Raw genomic sequence first — 17,402 nt, 5'->3', positions numbered from 1 at the left:
GGCTTTAGTTTGTCAGGTACTTGTCAGTGCTCACCTATCTCCCCACACCAGACTGTGTGCTCGTTGAGACAGGGATTCCAACTCATTTCTGCAAACCTCTAGCACCTAGTAGAGACTATAGTACATGGTAGTCCTTCAACAAATGTGTCTTTCATAAGCAAATGTGCCTCAAGTATTTTGGCTCAGACAGACAGGTGAAGTTTTTTGGACTCTCCTGACTTGTTGATATCCTTTACCTTGATAAAGGTAAAGGAGCAGGTTAGGGGCTTCCTTGCTGGCTCAGTGGTAAAGGATCCGCCTGCCAATACAGGAGATGCGGATTGGATTCCATCCCTAGGTTGGGAAGATTCCCTGGAGAAGGAAATGTCAACCCACTCCCATTCTTGCTTGAGAAACCCCACAGACAAAAGAGCCTGGTGGGTTATAGTCCATGGGGTCACAGATGAGCTGGGCACAACTTCATGACTAAACAAGTCAGGAGAGTCCAAAAAACTTCACCTGTCTGTCTGAGCCAAAATACTTGAGGCACATTTGCTTATGAAAGACACATTTGTTGAAGGACTACCATGTACTATAGCCTCTACTAGGTCCTAGAGGTTTGGAGAAATAAGTTAGAACCCCTGTCTCAATGAGCACACAGTCCGGTGTGGGGAGATAGGTGAACATTGACAATTACCTTACAAACTAAAGCCTCAAGGCCCCATGGGTTCACTGAAAGGGCACCAAAGTGAGAGGAGGGAGACTGGAAGTATGTCAAGGATGGTTTCTCGATCAAATGTTTGAACTGAGCCTTTAACCAGCAGGGAAGAAGGCTAGTGTTCCAACATAGGGAGCAGAACATGCAACAGGCAACCAGAGTTACTTGTCACTACCACTTAACCAGAAACTTCCCTGCTTTATTATAGTAAATATGTTGCTTGACCTAAACTCTCAATACTCTTAAACCATACATACTTGCTCCATCACTTCAGTCATGTCCAACTCTTTGCAACCCCATGAACTATAGCCCGCCGGGCTTCTCTGTCCGTGGGATTTCCCAGGCAAGAATACTGGAGTGGGTTGCTTCTCCAGGGCATCTTCCTGACCCAGGGATTGAACCTGTGTCTCCTGCATTGGCAGGTAGATTCTTTACCACTGAGCCTCCTGGGAAGCCCAATACTCTTGAAGAGGGAAAATGAAATTTTCAAATTTTAGAAAAACATGTGACTCTGTAAACACATGACTAGGGCCTCTACCGGTGCCTAAATCAGGGCCAAGCAATGAGGAAGCCAGACGCTTCAGCATGACTGGCCACATAGTAAATCTGCTTCTTCTGTGAACCCAGCTATACCTAAAGCTAGTTCATCCTTTAAACTTCTGAGTTACACAAGCCTGTAAATTTCTTTTTACAGTCATAATTAGTTTCTATGATGCACAATGTAAAGAATACCCAGGATATCTTTGCATGGAGGTGCTGTGGCTCTCTCTAGTATGTGACGCATCAATAGTTCCACAGGTATAAAAGGATAAGGGACCAGAAGGAACTCTTTCAGGCAACCATCAGACTTGGGTTAGTGATGAAAGTGGGGAGAAGGCCTAAAATGGAAAGGGCTGAACACAAGTGACAGCGAAGGTATCTCAAACCTAGCAGCCCCTATTGTTGTTGTTTAGTCACTAAGTTGTGTCTGACTCTTTCTCAGCCCCATGGACTGTAACCCGCCAGGCTCCGCTATCCATGGGATTTCCCAGGCAAGAGTACTGCAGGGCACTGTACACCAGGGAGTTGTATTCTAATGAAACACTCCTACCCGCCCTTCCCCTACCATGGGAAAAGTGGGGCCAAAGGAAAGGAGTTGCCCCTAGCACATGCCATGTTCTTTCTCCTTCCTCCAACCTTCTCACAGGTTCTTCCCACTTTTTTGCACCTGCCAACTCCACTCATCCTGATGCCTATAGTAAAAACTATCACTCATATTTATTGAATCCCAGCTATGGGGGAAGCACTATCAGATACATGATCTCATTTAATTCTCATAACAACCCTATGAGGTATGTATTTTTATTTTAATCTTATGGATGAAGAAATAAGAATAAAGAACTTCTCCAATGTTTCCAGGTTCACAAAGGTCAGTGGCAAAGGTGGGATTAGGTCCAAGATTCTCCAGTTGCAGAGCCTGGATTTTTTTCATTATATGCAGCTGCTTCCATATTTCCTTTATCTTTTGATATCTAGAACGTAGTATATCACTGACAATGGATGCACAATACTATTTAATGAATGAATATATAAATCAGTCACATATATTGTCAAGATAACTGCCTTGAGTAGATTCAAAACAGCTTTAATATGAGGCTTTACAAAGAACGCTTAACCTCCTTTGGCATCAGATTGCTCTTTATAAAGGTGGATGGGAGTATCCAATTTTGAAGAGTTCCATAGGGGCTCCTGAGTTTCCTTGGTGCTTGTTAGAGAAATTAAATAAATAGTCTTATTTAGGCTTCAAAAACGAAGCAGAGTAGGCCTCTGACCTTGCTTCTAACCTGCCTGGACATTGCCCCAACTGTGAGTGACTGTGGGTGACTGCCTGTTGTGAGTTTAAGACTGGCAGCACCATAGAGAAGATAGGGAACTAATTCTGAGATTGTTTAGCCCCTGGACGGGGTCTGGTCAAGCAAGCCCCAGGCTTAGCAACATTCCAAGTTTTACAAGACAAATGACAGTTGCTCAGTCTTGTCTGACTTTTGTGACCCCATGGACTGTATAGTCCATGGAATTCCCCAGGCCAGAATACTGGAGAATTTCCTTCTCCAAGGGATCTTCCAATCCAAGGATCAAAACCAGGTCTCCCCCATTGCAGGCCAATTGTTTACCATCTGAGCCACCAGGGAAGACCCTTGTTTTTACAACACAAAGCAAACATCATTAACATGAAACCAGGCTTGCAATTTGCTTGCAGACTGATTATTATATTAACTTGTGGGATTATAAGTGGGAACCCCAAACTGCAAACCTTGAAGTCTCACCGAGGGAGTGGATATGCTGCCCGGGACATTTTCCCAATTGGACTCTGGATGTGCTGTGACTTGGGACTTCCCAGTGCTGTTTAAGTCTGGATGATGGTCAAAACCTGATTTGGTGATGTATCCTCTGCTCTTTCTACTTCTCTTTTAATGTTAGTATATTGAAAGTAAGCTAGATAATTCTCTAATAAGTATTCGGATTATTTAAATATATGTAATGAGTGGCTTGGTCTTCCCTCATAGCTCAGTCAGTAAACAGTCTGCCTGCAATGCAGGAGACCCAGGTTCGATTCCTGGGTCAGGAAATCTGGTGGAGAAGGAAATGGCAACCTACTCCAGTATTCTTACCCGGAGAATCCAATGGACAGAGGAGCCTGGCAGGCTTCTATGGGATCACAAGTATCACACATGACTGAGGAGTGACTAAGCACAAAGCATACAATGAGGGGCATATTTTGTTAACAAAATCTTTGAACCTGAGACAAAAGTGGAAACTTTCAGCATAACTGTGGTTCAGTGGTAAAGAATCCACCTGCCAACACAGGAGATGCAGGAGCCATGGGTTCGATCCCTGGGTCAGGAAGATCCCCTGGAGAAGGAAATAGCAACCCACTCCAGTATTCTTGCCTGGGAAATCCCATGGACAGAGGACTCTGACAGACTACAGTCCATGGGGTCACAAGAGTCAGACACAACTTAGTGACAAAACCACCTCCACCACTTGGGTACTTATATCACACCCCTTCATACTCAGGAGTGAGCTACCTGATTGGGGAGTACTCTTACATTCATTGGCTCATAGGCCTTGATTGAATGGAACTAATCTATTGAAAAGCCCCAATTACTGATGATTCATTCTTTTGTTCCCTTTCTGCCCCGGAACTAGTGCAATCATCTTTTGTGAACATGTCTGCTTGGCAGAACCATCATTCCCCTTTAGTGGGCTGTCCTGAGGCCAAGTTTTGTGGGAGTGAGCAGTCAGCTGAGAGTGTCTGAAGCTTTTTTGGATTACAGATCTAGAACCTTGTTCTTTATTAGCTTATCTGTAATAGAGCTGACGTTAAAAAAAAAAAAAAAAAACCACCTCCACTTTACTATCCTGTATGTCTTCACTCAAAATCAGTGGGGGAAAGGGGTGGGACATGCAATTTACTGATCCTTTAAAATAATTAATTATGGCTATAACATAGATGATAGAGGGAGGGTTGGTGAGAGAAAAAGCCACAGATAAAAGTATTATATCTACTACTGAAGACAAGAATCCTCAGAAGAAATGGAGTAGCCCTCACAATCAACAAAAGTCTGAAATGCACTTGGGTGCAATCTCAAAAATGACAGAATGATCTCTGTTCATTTCCAAGGCAAATAATTCAGTATCACAGTAATGCAAGTCTATGCCCCCACCAGTAATGCTGAAGTAGCTGAAGTTGAACAGATCTGTGAAGATCTATACAAGACCTTCTAGAACTAACACCCAAAAAAGATGTCCTTTTCATCATAAGGGACTGGAATGCAAAAGTAAGAAGTCAAGAGATACCTGGAGTAACAGGAAAATTTGGCCTTGAAGTACAAAATGAAGCAGGGCAAAGGCTAACAGTTTTGCCAAGAGAACACACTGGTCATAGCAAACACCCTCTTCCAACAACACAAGAGACTATTCTACACATGGACATCACCAGATGGCCAATACCAAAATCAGATTAATTATATTCTTTCCAGCTGAAGATGCAGAGGCTCTATACAGTGAGCAAAAACAAGACTGGGAGCTGATTGTGGCTCAGACCATGATCTCCTTATTGCAAAACTCAGACATATTGAAAAATTAAGGAAAACCACCAGACCATTCAGGTATGACCTAAATGAAATCCCTTATGATTATATAGAGGAAGTGAGAAATAGATTCAAGGGATTATATCTGACAGAGTGCATGAAGAACTATGGGCAGAAGTTCCTGATGTTATCAAGACCATTTCTAAGAAAAAGAAAGGCAAAATCGTTGTCTGAGGAGGCCTTACAAAGAGCTGAGAAAAGAAGAGAAGCTAAAGGCAAAGGAGAAAAGGAAAGATACACCCATCTGAATGCAGAGTTCCAAAGAATAGCAAAAAGAGATAAGAAAGCCTTCCTCAGTGATCAATGCAAAGAAATAGAGAAAACAATAGTATGGGAAAGACTAGAGATCACTTCAAGAAAATTAGAGATAACAAGGGAATATTTCATGCAAAGATGGGCACAATAAAGGAAAGATATGGTATGGCTCTAACAGAAGCAGAAGATACTAAGAAGAGATGGCAAGAATACACTGAAGAACTATACAAAAAAAAGATCTTAATGACCTAGATAACCACAATGGTCTGATCACTCACCTAGAGCCAGATATCCTAGAACGCAAAGTCATGTGGGCCTTAGGAAGCATCACTACGAACAAAACTAGTGGAGGTGATAGAATTCCAGTTGAGCTATTTCAAATCCTAAAAAATGATGCTGTTAAAGTGCTGCACTCAATATGCCAGCAAATTTAGAAAAGTCATCAGCAGACACAGGACTGGAAAAGGTCAGTTTTCATTCCGATCCCAAAGAAAGGTAATGCCAAAGATTGTTCAAACTATTTCACAATTGCACTCATCTCACACACTAGCAAAGTAATGCTCAAAATCCTCCAAGCCAGGCTTCAACAGTATGTGAACCGTGAACTTCCAGATGTTCAAGCTGGATTTAGAAAAGACAGAGAAACCAGAGATCAAATTGCCAACATCCGTCGGATCACAGAAAAAGCAAGAGAGTTTCAGAAAAACATCTGCTTTATTGAATTCCTTGGTGGTTCAGATGGTAAAAGCATCTGCCTACAACACAGAAGACCAGGGTTCAATTCCTAAGTCGGGAAGATCCCCTAGAGAAGGAAATTGCAACCCATTCCAGTAGTCTTGCCTGGAAAATCCCATGGATGGAGGAGCCTGATAGGCTACAGTCCATGGGGTTGCAAAGAGCTGGACACGACTGAATTACTTCACTTTCTTTCTTTCTTTCTCTTCTGCCTTACTGACTACACCAAAGCCTTTGACTGTTTCAGTTTCAGTTCAGTCGCTCAGTCATATCTGACTCTTTGTGACCCCATGAACAGCAGCACACCAGGCCTCCCTGTCCATCACCAACTCCCAGAGTTCACCCAAACCCCTTGTCCATTGAGTCGGTGATGCCATCCAACCATCTCATCCTCTGTCATCCCCTTCTCCTCCTGCCCTCAATCTTTCCCAGCATCAGGGCCTTTTCAAATGAGTCAACTCTTCGCATCAGGTGGCCAAAGTATTGGAGCTTCAGCTTCAGCATCAGTCTTTCCAATGAACACCCAGGACTGATTTCCTTTAGGATGGACTGATTGGATCTCCTTGCGGTCCAAGGGACTCTCAGGAGTCTTCTCCAACACCACAGTTCAAAAGCATCAATTCTTTGGCATTCAACTCTCTTTATAGTCCAACTCTCATATCCGTACATGACCACTGGAAAAACCATAGCCTTGAATAGACAGACCTTTGTTCACAAAGTAATGTCTCTGCTTTTCATTATGCTGTCTAGGTTGGTCATAACTTTCCTTCCAAAGAGTGTCTGTTAGTTTCATGGCTGCAATCACCATCTGCAGTGATCTTGGAGTCCAGAGAAATAAAGTAAGCCACTGTTTCCACTGTTTCCCCATTTATTTGCCATGAAGTGATGGGACCAGACGCCATGATCTTAGTTTTCTGAATGTTGAGGTTTAAGCCAACTTTTTCACTTTCCTCTTTCACGTTCATCAAGAGGCTCTTTAGTTCTTCTTCACTTTCTGCCATAAGGGTGGTGTCATCTGTATATCTGAGGTTATTGATATTTCTCCTGGCAATCTTGACTATGTGGATTACAGCAAACTGTGGAAAATTCTTCAAGAGATGGGAATACCACACCACCTTATGTACCTCCTAAGAAATCTGTATGCAGGTCAGGAAGCAACAGTTAGAACCGGACATGAAACAGCAGGCTGGTTCCAAGTTGGGAAAGGAGTACGTCAAGGTTGTATATTGTCATCCTGCTTATTTAACTTATATGCAGAGTACATCATGAGAAATGTCAGGCTGGATGAAGCACAAGCTGGAATCGAGATTGCCAGAAGAAATATCAATATCCTCAGATACACAGATGATACCACCCTTATGGCAGAAAATGAAGATGAGCTAAATAGCCTCTTGATGAATGTGAAAGCGGAGACTGAAAAAGTTGGCTTAAAACTCAACACTAAAAACACTAAGGTGATGGCATCCAGTCCCATCACTTCATGGCAAATAGATGGGGAAACAATGGAAACAGTGACAGATTTTATTTTCTTGGGCTCCAAAATCACTGCAGATGGTGAGTGCAGCCATGAAATTAAAAGACACTTACTCCTTGGAAGAAAAGCTATGACCAACATAGACAGCATATTGAAAACCAGAAACATTACTTTGCTGACCAAGGTTCATCTAGTCAAAGCTATGGTTTTTCCAGTAGTCATGTATGGATGGGAGAGTTGGATTATAAAGAAATCTGAGCACCAAAGAATTGATGCTTTTGAACTGTGGTGTTGGAGAAGACTTTTGAGAGTCCCTTGGTCTGCAAGGAGATCCAACTAGTCAATCCTCGAGGAAATCAGTCCTGAACATTCATTGGAAGGAATGATGCTGAAGCTGAAACTCCAATATGTTGGCCACCTGACATGAAGAATTGACTCATTAGAAAAGACCCTGATGCTGGAAAGACTGAAGGCAGGAGGAGAAGGGGACAACAGAAGATTAAATGGTTGGATGGCATCACTGACTGGATGGATATGAGTTTGAGCACGCTCTGGGAGTTGGTGATGGACAGGAAAGCCTGGCAGTCCATGGGGTCACAAAGAGTCAGACACGACTGAACTAAACTGGACTGGACTGAAAGCCAGAAGGTTAAACGTTAGAATGATTTCTGCTCAAGTTGGTACAGTAAGGTCATGCTTTGATCTACAAACTTTGTTTCACACAAATAGTAATGATAGTGAAAATATAGAAAGAGAAAGCCAAAATGGTATAACCAAGCTCCGTAACAAAATAACTCTTTTCTTAGATCAGAAATGAAATTGAAACAGAAAGCACTTAGCACGTCTGAAGCTACAGACCCACTGAGGTAGAAAGTTTGAAACCCAAGATTTGTGTCTCCGGTGAAGTGACAGCAACTAAATAGGCTCCAAACAAGGTGGAGGACAGTCTTCGTTGTTGAAGTCAGGAACTTGTGAGAGGATATTGAAAATAAACTGCTGCCAGCCCACTGCCTGGGGAAGCAGAAGGACAAAAAGTCACAGCCTTGGAATCAGGAGCTAAGCCAAGTAGGTGGCCAAGTGACTAGTTCTGCAATATCCCCAACACCACTGTGGAGTAGGAGTACAAAATGCCAACAGTAATCCTGATTCCAGAACAAAAGTTCAAGAAGGCATCTGGAAGCAAAAATCACTGACTGAACAGAAAGTGAAGAGGAACTAAAAAGCCTCTTGAAGAAAGTGAAAGAGGAGAGTGAAAAAGTTGGCTTAAAGCTCAACATTCAGAAAACGAAGATCATGGCATCCAGTCCCATCACTTCATGGGAAATAGATGGGGAAACAGGGGAAACAGTGTCAGACTTTATTTTTCTGGGCTCCAAAATCACTGCAGATGGTGACTGCAGCCATGAAATTAAAAGACACTTACTCCTTGGAAGGAAAGCTATGATCAACCTAGATAGCATATTCAAAAGCAGAGACATTACTTTGCCAGCTAAGGTCCGTCTAGTCACGGCTATGGTTTTTCCTGTGGTCATGTATGGATGTGAGAGTTGGACTGTGAAGAAGGCTGAGCGCTGAAGAATTGATGCTTTTGAACCGTGGTGTTGGAGAAGACTCTTGAGAGTCCCTTGGACTGCAAGGAGATCCAACCAGTCCATTCTGAAGGAGATCAGCCCTGGGTGTTCTTTGGAAGGAATGATGCTAAAGCTGAAACTCCAGTACTTTGGCCACCTCATGTGAAGAGTTGACCCATTGGAAAAGACTCTGATTCTGGGAGGGATTGGGGGCAGGAGGAGAAGGGGACGGCAGAGGATGAGATGGCTGGATGGCATCACTGACTCGATAGACGTGAATCTGAGTGGACTCCGGGAGTTGGTGATGGACAGGGAGGCCTGGCGTGCTGTGATTCATGGGGTTGCAAAGAGTCGGACACAACTGAGTGACTGAACTGAACTGAACTGAGCCTGAAAGGGTGAGCACATTGGGCAGGGGAGGGAAGAGCATACTAAATTAAAATAAGACATTAAAAAGAAAATAAAAACTTCACTCAAAATGAGCCTGACCACCAAATTCCAAAGATATACAGAAGTCTCATACTAAGAAAGACGGCTAACAAAATGAACACTCAGAATATGAACTTACTCCAAATAAAACTACACTATGATATTATGTGGCAAGATTTTTAAAATTAATGTTTCACATTATCAAAGTGATAAATGAAGGCCCAGCACTCATTTTAAAAGGAAAAGAAATTAGGAAACAGATACAAGCTGCATGAAGAACAGGTAAATGAGGTAAATATTGGGGAAAAAGACAATAGAAATGTTAAAAATAAGTATATGGTCATTGAGATTTTTTTAAAAAATCAATGGACATGTTAACCCTGGAGCTGGCCAAAGTTGAAGAGAAAAAGTAATTCACCCAGAACATAGTAGAGAAGAATTCACCCAGAATATAATATAGAAAAATAGTTATTTAAAAAAGTGAAAAAAAATTGGTATTCATGGGATTATATTGAATGGCTTCCATATACATCTCTTAAGAATTCCAGAAGGAAATACTAAAAACTGAAGGGAAGAGTGGACAAGTTATACTTTAAAAATGAAGAAATGACTGAAGGTTTTCTAATCAAAGCATCAGAACACCATGTGTACTGAGCAAGATAAATAAAAGTAAATGACCACTTCTGTCACACTATGGTGAAACTACAGAGAAATAAGGATAAAGATAAGATCTTAAGTTACCAAGAGGAAAATACTGATTACCTTCAAAGAGTCTGTCAGGTCAGTTCAGTTCAGTTCAGTCGCTCAGTCGTGTCTGACTCTTTGTGACCCCATGAATCACAGCACACCAGGCCTCCCTGTCCATCACCAACTCCTGGAGTTCACCCACACTCATGTCCATCAAGTCGGTGATGCCATCTAGCCATCTCATCCTCTGTTGTCCCCTTCTCCTCCTGCCCCCAATCCCTCCCAGCATCAGAGCCTTTTCCAACGAGTCAACTCTTCGCATGAGGTGGCCAAAGTATTGGAGTTTCAGCTTTAGCATCAGTCCTTCCAATGAACACCCAGGACTGGTCTCCTTCAGAATGGACTGGTTGGATCTCCGTGTAGTCCAAGGGACTCTCAAGAGTCTTCTCCAACACCACAGTTCAAAAGCATCAATTCTTCGGCGCTCAGCTTTCTTCACGGTCCAACCTCACATCCAAAGAGACTATAGAGTTCTCCAAAGCAACAACAGAAAAAAGAAAACAATTGAGTGTCTTAGAAGTATTGAATGGAACATTATCAACCAAGAATTTGATTTCCAGATAAACTACCATTTCAGGAGAGGGCAGAACAAAGACTAGGGAGTCTCCCACCCACAGACCTAAACTAAAAGAACTACTAAAGAATGTACCTTCCCCAGGGAGAAAATTAAGCCCAGAGGGAAAGCATAGGATACAGAAGATTCTAGTGAGGGAAGAAATTAATAAAGGTGATGGTAAAATTGAAAATAACTACTTTAGGAGTATGGTATTAACAGACACAGACTATTATACATAAAACAGATAAGCAACAAGAATTTACTATATAACACAGGGAACTATATTCAATATCTTATAAAAACCAATAATGGAAAATAACCTGAAAAAATACATATGTGTAACTGAATCACTTTGGTGAAACTAACACAATATTGTGAATCAGCTACACTTTAATTAAAAAAAATAATACTTTAGTATTGAAAAAGGAAAGAAATGTTTTCAATGGGTAGTTAAAACATGCTAAGTCCTTTGTTATGTTTGGAAGAGGAATATAAATGACTGAGTTTGAATACTTTGCAAGATATTTTCTATTAATAAAAAACTGATCTAGAGCTTCTAAACTTGCAAAGAAAAAAGAGTAGCAAGGGATGGGGAGATCTGATATGGAAAACTGATCATTCTATAGAAGGCAGAAAAGAAGAAAAAAGCATGTCAAACAAAACCCCAAATTAAATAGAATAGTAGAATTAAATCCTATTATCAGCAAGCACAATAACTAAACAGATTTAAGTTACTTATTAAAAGACTGATTATCAGATTGTTTGGAATAATATTCAGACAGATAACATTGGTGAAAAAACAGAAAAGTAAACCACAGAAATATTACATAAAAAGAGATTTTAAAAAAGAAGCTATCAAAATACTGACAAAAAAGTTGATGAAGCATTATTAATATGAGACAAAAAAGTATTTTGAATCAAATGTACTAATTAAGAGTATCAGTACCAAGAAGTTGAATGTACCTAATAACATAGTTTTCAGTTAAGAAAGCAAAACCACCAGAATTACAAAGAGAAATTGACAAGCCCACTGTCTGAGTGGGAGATTTTAATCTATCAGACACAACTATTATGTTAGTGCAAACATAATTGCAATTTTGGACTCTGAATTTTAAATCAACTAGACTTAAATACATCTTTATTAATCAAAATAGGAACCATTATAATCAACACATTTTTGCCAACAAGAAATTAAGTTTGCTTATTCCTGTAGCATAAAAATCCATGCTACAGGATTCCATGAACTCTTGGAAAGTATTTTTTGCCTTCTGATTGTTGTGAAAGCATTTTCCCTGCACAAAGTTGGCAAGATGCTTGCAGAAGTGGTAGTCAGTTGGTGAGAGGTCAGGTGAATATGGAAGATGAGGCCAAACTTCACAGCCCAATTTGTAAAACTTTTGAAGCATTGGTGTGTGATGTGTGGTCTGGCATTGTCATGGAGAAGAATCGGGTCCTTTCTGTTGACCAATGCCAGCTGCAGGTGTTGGAGTTTTTGCTGCACCTCATCAATTTGCTGAGCACGCTTCTCAAATGAAATGGTTTCACTGTGATTCAGAAAGCTGTAGTGGAACAGACCAGCAGCAGAGCACCAAACAGTGACCATGATCTTTTTCGGTGCAACACTGGCTTTGGAAAGTGCTTTGGAGCTTCTTCTCGGTCCAACCACTGAGCTGGACATACTGGCTGTCATATAAAATCCACTTTTCATTGCGCAAACTGATTGAGAAATGGTTCGTTGTTGTAAGCAATAAGAAAAAATGACACTTCAACAATTTTCTTGATTTGGATCAGCACATGAGGCACCCACTTATTGAGCTTTTTCACCTTTCCAATTTGCTTCAAATGCCAAACAACCATAGAATGGTCAACGTTGAGTTCTTCAGCAACTTCTCATGTTGTTGTAAGAGGATCAGCTTCAGTGAGCCTCTCAGTTTGTTGTTGTCAACTTCTGATGACCAGCCATGGCACTCCTTATCTTCAAGAGTCTCGTCTCCTTTGCAAAACTTATTGAACCACCAGCGCACTGAATGTTTGTTAGCAGTTCCTGGGCCAAATGCATTGTTGATGTTGCAAGTCATCTCTGCTACTTTACGATCTATTTTAAATTTGAATAAGAAAATTACTCAAATTTGCTTTTGCCCAACATCATTTCCGTAGTGTAAAATAAATATAAAATAAACAGTAAGTAGTGTCATTAGCAAAAAAAAGTGAGAAATGTGCATTAAAATTATGTCTAACATAAGCACATTTATTTAAGAATGTATTCCAATATGAAATGCCAAAGTTCAACAATGCAAAACTGCAATTACTTTTGCACCAACCTAATAGATTAAGCGGACCAAAAAAAAAAAAAAGACAGAGGTAATAGGGATTGAATCATGAAGGGCCTCTAAGAGGCTGCATTAAGGAGTTGGGTTTTATTCTGAGAGCAATAGGAAGCCATTAAAGGATTTTAAACAGAGTAATGATTACATCAGATGTCCTTTTTTAGAAGGATCACTCTGGCTATAAAATGGAGAATGGACTTCAGGATGATCAGACTCATTAAGACAAGAGGACTATTTTAGAAAACTCTTCCTACCCTCTAGCCAAGAGATATTAACCTGAACTAGTAATAGAGTCATTGATGAAGGGAAACGTCATTGGTGAAATGTCCCAGACATTTCAAGAGACATTCAGATAGCATTGTTGATCAAATGGCAGAGGAGGAGGATCAAAGACAATATCTGTATCTGTGTTCTACAAAACCTGATACATAGCAAAGAAGAGGAGGAGCAGGGTTTTGCCAGGGGAAGGGAGAGGAAGTGGGGGTGGTAGGGAAAGGTGGAGATATTGTGTCCTTGTTTTTGATTATGCTGTTTAACTCTCAGTCTGTCAGTTTTGACATTCAAACTGGTTCATCAAAAAGTTAAATTTTAGGGACTTCCCTGGTGGACCAGAGGTTAAGAATCCACCTGCCAATGCAGGGGACACAGGTTCGATCCCTGGTCTGGGAAGATTCCACATGCCACAGGGCAACTAAGCCCCTGCACTGCCCGAATAACCTAGAGCCTTTGCTCTGCAACAAGAGAACCCTGAGCACCGCAACTAGAGAGTAGCGCCCCCATCTCTGCCACTAGAGAAAAGCCCTATGCAGCAATGAAGACCCAGCACAGCTAAAAATAAACAAAATAAATACATTTTTTAAAAGTTAAATTATGGATTTCCCTGGCTGTCTAGTGGTTAAGACTCTGCACTGTCAATGCCGGGGCCACAGGTTTGATCCCTGGTTGGGGAAGATTCTGCATGTTGCATGGGGACAAAAATAAAAGGGGGTAAATTATATTCACTATACAAGTGGTATACAAGTCAATTTTAAAAGGTATCTACCAAAAATATACTATTTTAAATTATTGGTTCTTATGGAATATTTCAATAATCTGGGCAAAAATTATACTTTAACAATATCAGAAAGCTATGTGTATATTTGAACTAATCATTTTTCATATAATAATAGTCCTTTAAGATTATTTATATTTTTATTGCAGATTTTCATGCTTTTCTGTACATAATAGACTTTAATTTGCCCAACTATTACAGTATTATACAGTTGGTAGGGCTTTCCTTAGTGTGCAGCTGGTATTATGAACAAGGAATTCCAATCTACTGACCTGTGAATTTTTACAGAGTCATAGATTTCATGGCACATAACTCCTTCTCTTTTCCTGGTTGTTCTTAATTATCTTAAGCTAATTCCAAGTTTACAGTGTGTGTTTATCTTTCAGAGAACAATGATTCTGCACTGACTGAAGCTGGGAAGGGTGTGCATATTATACAGCCAAACTGAGGTTACTTACAAATGCTGGAAATTAAGGAGCTATTTTTCCAAAGGCACTTTATTCAGTATCTACAAGCATGAAAAAGTTTAAAGAACTTACAGATTTCCAATTATGAATTTTAAGGTTTTGTGTTTCTTTCATAGTCATTCCAAATGCAAATAAGGTTCAGAGTTCCAAATGTGCTATGCAATTTCAGCCTAGTATTCTAATGCATGGAGTGGAGTGTGAGCCTATAATACAGAAACAGGACTATTTGAACTGTCGAGAAACCCTTTGGATCCTTACGGGAAGTCTGCCTGAAAGTCTGCAGACTGGAAGATTCCTGGTAGGAATAGAGCCATAAGGAGATATGTGATTCCAGTATTGCTTCTTAAGTGATGGCAAGGATGTGGTTTGAAAAGACAAAACCCTTTTTGTGTCTGTTTTTTAAAGTTAACACTTATTTGAGCTAATTAATGCTAATATTGAATTAAATTTCACACACAGATTCTGCTGTTTATTATGAGCCATTATCATTTTAGTTTCAGTTCAGACCTCATTGCTTCTTCAATTGCAGCACCCTGCATTCAGGAGTAGTGCAAGCAAAATAGTGAACTGGGCTCTTCTCCTTTTGGGCCAGTTGCTGTATCACTCTACTTAAAACATAATTTTGTTACCATCATGCTGTATAGACATCTCTGTCTTGATGGAGAAATGCTATAATCAGAGATTCCACTATCAAGATGTTGTAGGGTTCTTCCTTATCATGGAAGCTGAAAGAACGGATGTATTATGCTTTCCTAATATTATTTAAAATTATAGTAACTTGTTAGTTTTAAACACTATAAAAAATTAGGCCACATCAATAAAATTATAATTCTTTATATTTCTAGATGAGCTAGATATGTATTAAAATTAAAGGGAGTTTTCATTTCTGTTATTGTGTTAGGTAATTTTTTTAACCTTTATACTTCCTGGAAATACATATGCAAGGAAGGAGAGAGGGAAAGAATTGATGCACCAGAAGATGTGAATAATGCTGAACATTTAAACATGGTACACAGAAATTACTGAGCTACCCAAGGACTAAAGAGTAGATAAAACCAAGGAGGGTCTTGGAATGCAGGAACGGAAAAACCAGACCCTTATCATCTTTCCCTCCCCCATGTTGCAGCTATTAACCAATTTCAGGTCCTCCTGAGCAGTGTAACCTGTCTCCCCTCCTACCCCATCAGTCAGTTCAGTTCAGTCGCTCAGTCATGTCCAACTCTTTACGACCCCATGGACTGCAGCACACCAGGCCTCCCTGTCCATCACCAACTTCAGGAGTTTACTCAAACTCATGTCCATCGAGCTGGTGATGCCATCCAACCATCTTACCCCTGTCGTCTCCTTCTTCTCCCACCATCAATCTTTCCCAGCATGAGGGTCTTTTCAAATGAGTCAGTTCTTCAAATCAGGTGGCCAAAGTATTAGAGATTCAGCTTCAACATCAGTCCTTCCAATGAATATTCAGGACTGATTTCCTTTAGGATGGACTGGTTGGATCTCCATGCAGACCAAGGGACTCTCAAGAGTCTTCTCCAACACCACAGTTCAAAAGCATCAATTCTTCAGCACTCAGCTTTCTTTATAGTCCAACTCTCACACCCATACATGAATACTGGAAAAACAGTAGCCTTGACTACCCCATAGGGAAAAGGCATTTGCCTTACTCTTCCTCCACCTAGTATATGTGCCTCATCCAATCAGCAGATGACCCACAAGACCCCTACTCCTTGTACTCTGGGTATAAAAGTGGACTAAGGACCCTGTTCAAGGTCGGTTCTTCCTTGAGCTGGCCTGCTGTTCTAACAGCATTTCCCACTCTAATAAACTTTATTTCCCTCTCATCCTGTCTTATGTCTGGAAATCCTCTTCCAACCCTTGTCTGGACCATGACATTTTTGGTGGCCTGTACAAGGACCTTGGGGTCTCTTCCCCCACCTCTTCACTTCTCCTTTTTCACAGGGACCCTCTGCTAACAGGCAAGTGCTGTGGAAGCAACTGAGGAACTCTGGCCAAGGTTACCCTCTGCTGTGTTCCAAAGGCCCCACTGCTCACCAGTAGCTGCTGTCTGAATGGGTGAGGGTCTTGCCTTTCAACTTCTTTCCAACTGAGGACTAGGCCAACCAATATTGTGTGGGCGCAGGTCAGGCACTGAAAATCCATTAGGGCGCCTGCCACATGAAGACTCCCGTGTGAGGATGAGGGGGACACGGAACGGATCAGGCCACAAGGACATCTGCCCCTAGCAAGACAACTTCTGAACACTGTGTCAGTTTTCGAAGCAAAACAGACCATTTTCCCCTGGCCACTGCCTCCCCAATAGGATTGTAAGGCAGATTCCTCAGCCTTCTTCCTTGTCCCTTTCACTTCTTTCCCTTTCCATCCAGATTGATTTACAGGAGCCTAGGTGTTGCCTCTGAGCCATCCCAAGAGTGCCTTCCATGTTTCAAGGAATCCCAGAATGGTGAGTCACCTGGTTGCTCCCAGGAATCTCTGTCTTTCTCTGCCCGGTCACACGATGCCTTAGTCACGTGGTTCTCAGAGGTCACCTCTCACTGTTGGATGCGACTGTTGGGACAGTCGCCCATTTTTGTGCCATTAGTAGCACAGAGATGTCACTGAGACAAAAAGGGTTGCCTTTTTGCCAGTAGGTGACTCTCAGTACCCCCATTTTATGGCATGTAGGCTAAGGATGGGTTCTGATATGTCTCAGGAGACTGTCTCAGACTCACTCCTTGGTACATTCTCAGAAACTGGAAAATTTTGACCCTGCAAAAGGCTTGGCCCCAATGCAAACTGGGGGACCCAAACAACATGGCCTCTCAATGGCACACTAGCTTTTGCCAAAAGCAAGGAAAGGACTCAGAATTTCCTTATGTTCAGTCCTTCATGGCCCTCAGTCAGAATCCGGATTTTAGGAACTCATGCCTCATGTGTCTTTCTGTTGCCTCCCTATCTCC

The 17,402-nt window shown here is 41.2% G+C and overlaps 1 pseudogene; it reads right to left on the bottom strand.

Moving 5' to 3' along the window:
* Window positions 1-11,738: 11,738 nt before the first annotated feature.
* Window positions 11,739-17,402, bottom strand: part of LOC138435870 (histone-lysine N-methyltransferase SETMAR-like) — a 28,766-nt pseudogene continuing 23,102 nt past the window's right edge.

This window comes from Ovis canadensis, chromosome 1 (genome assembly GCF_042477335.2).
Source record: "Ovis canadensis isolate MfBH-ARS-UI-01 breed Bighorn chromosome 1, ARS-UI_OviCan_v2, whole genome shotgun sequence".
In the NCBI taxonomy this organism is placed as follows: Eukaryota; Metazoa; Chordata; class Mammalia; order Artiodactyla; family Bovidae; genus Ovis; species Ovis canadensis.
This window is presented reverse-complemented; position numbering and strand designations above follow the sequence as displayed.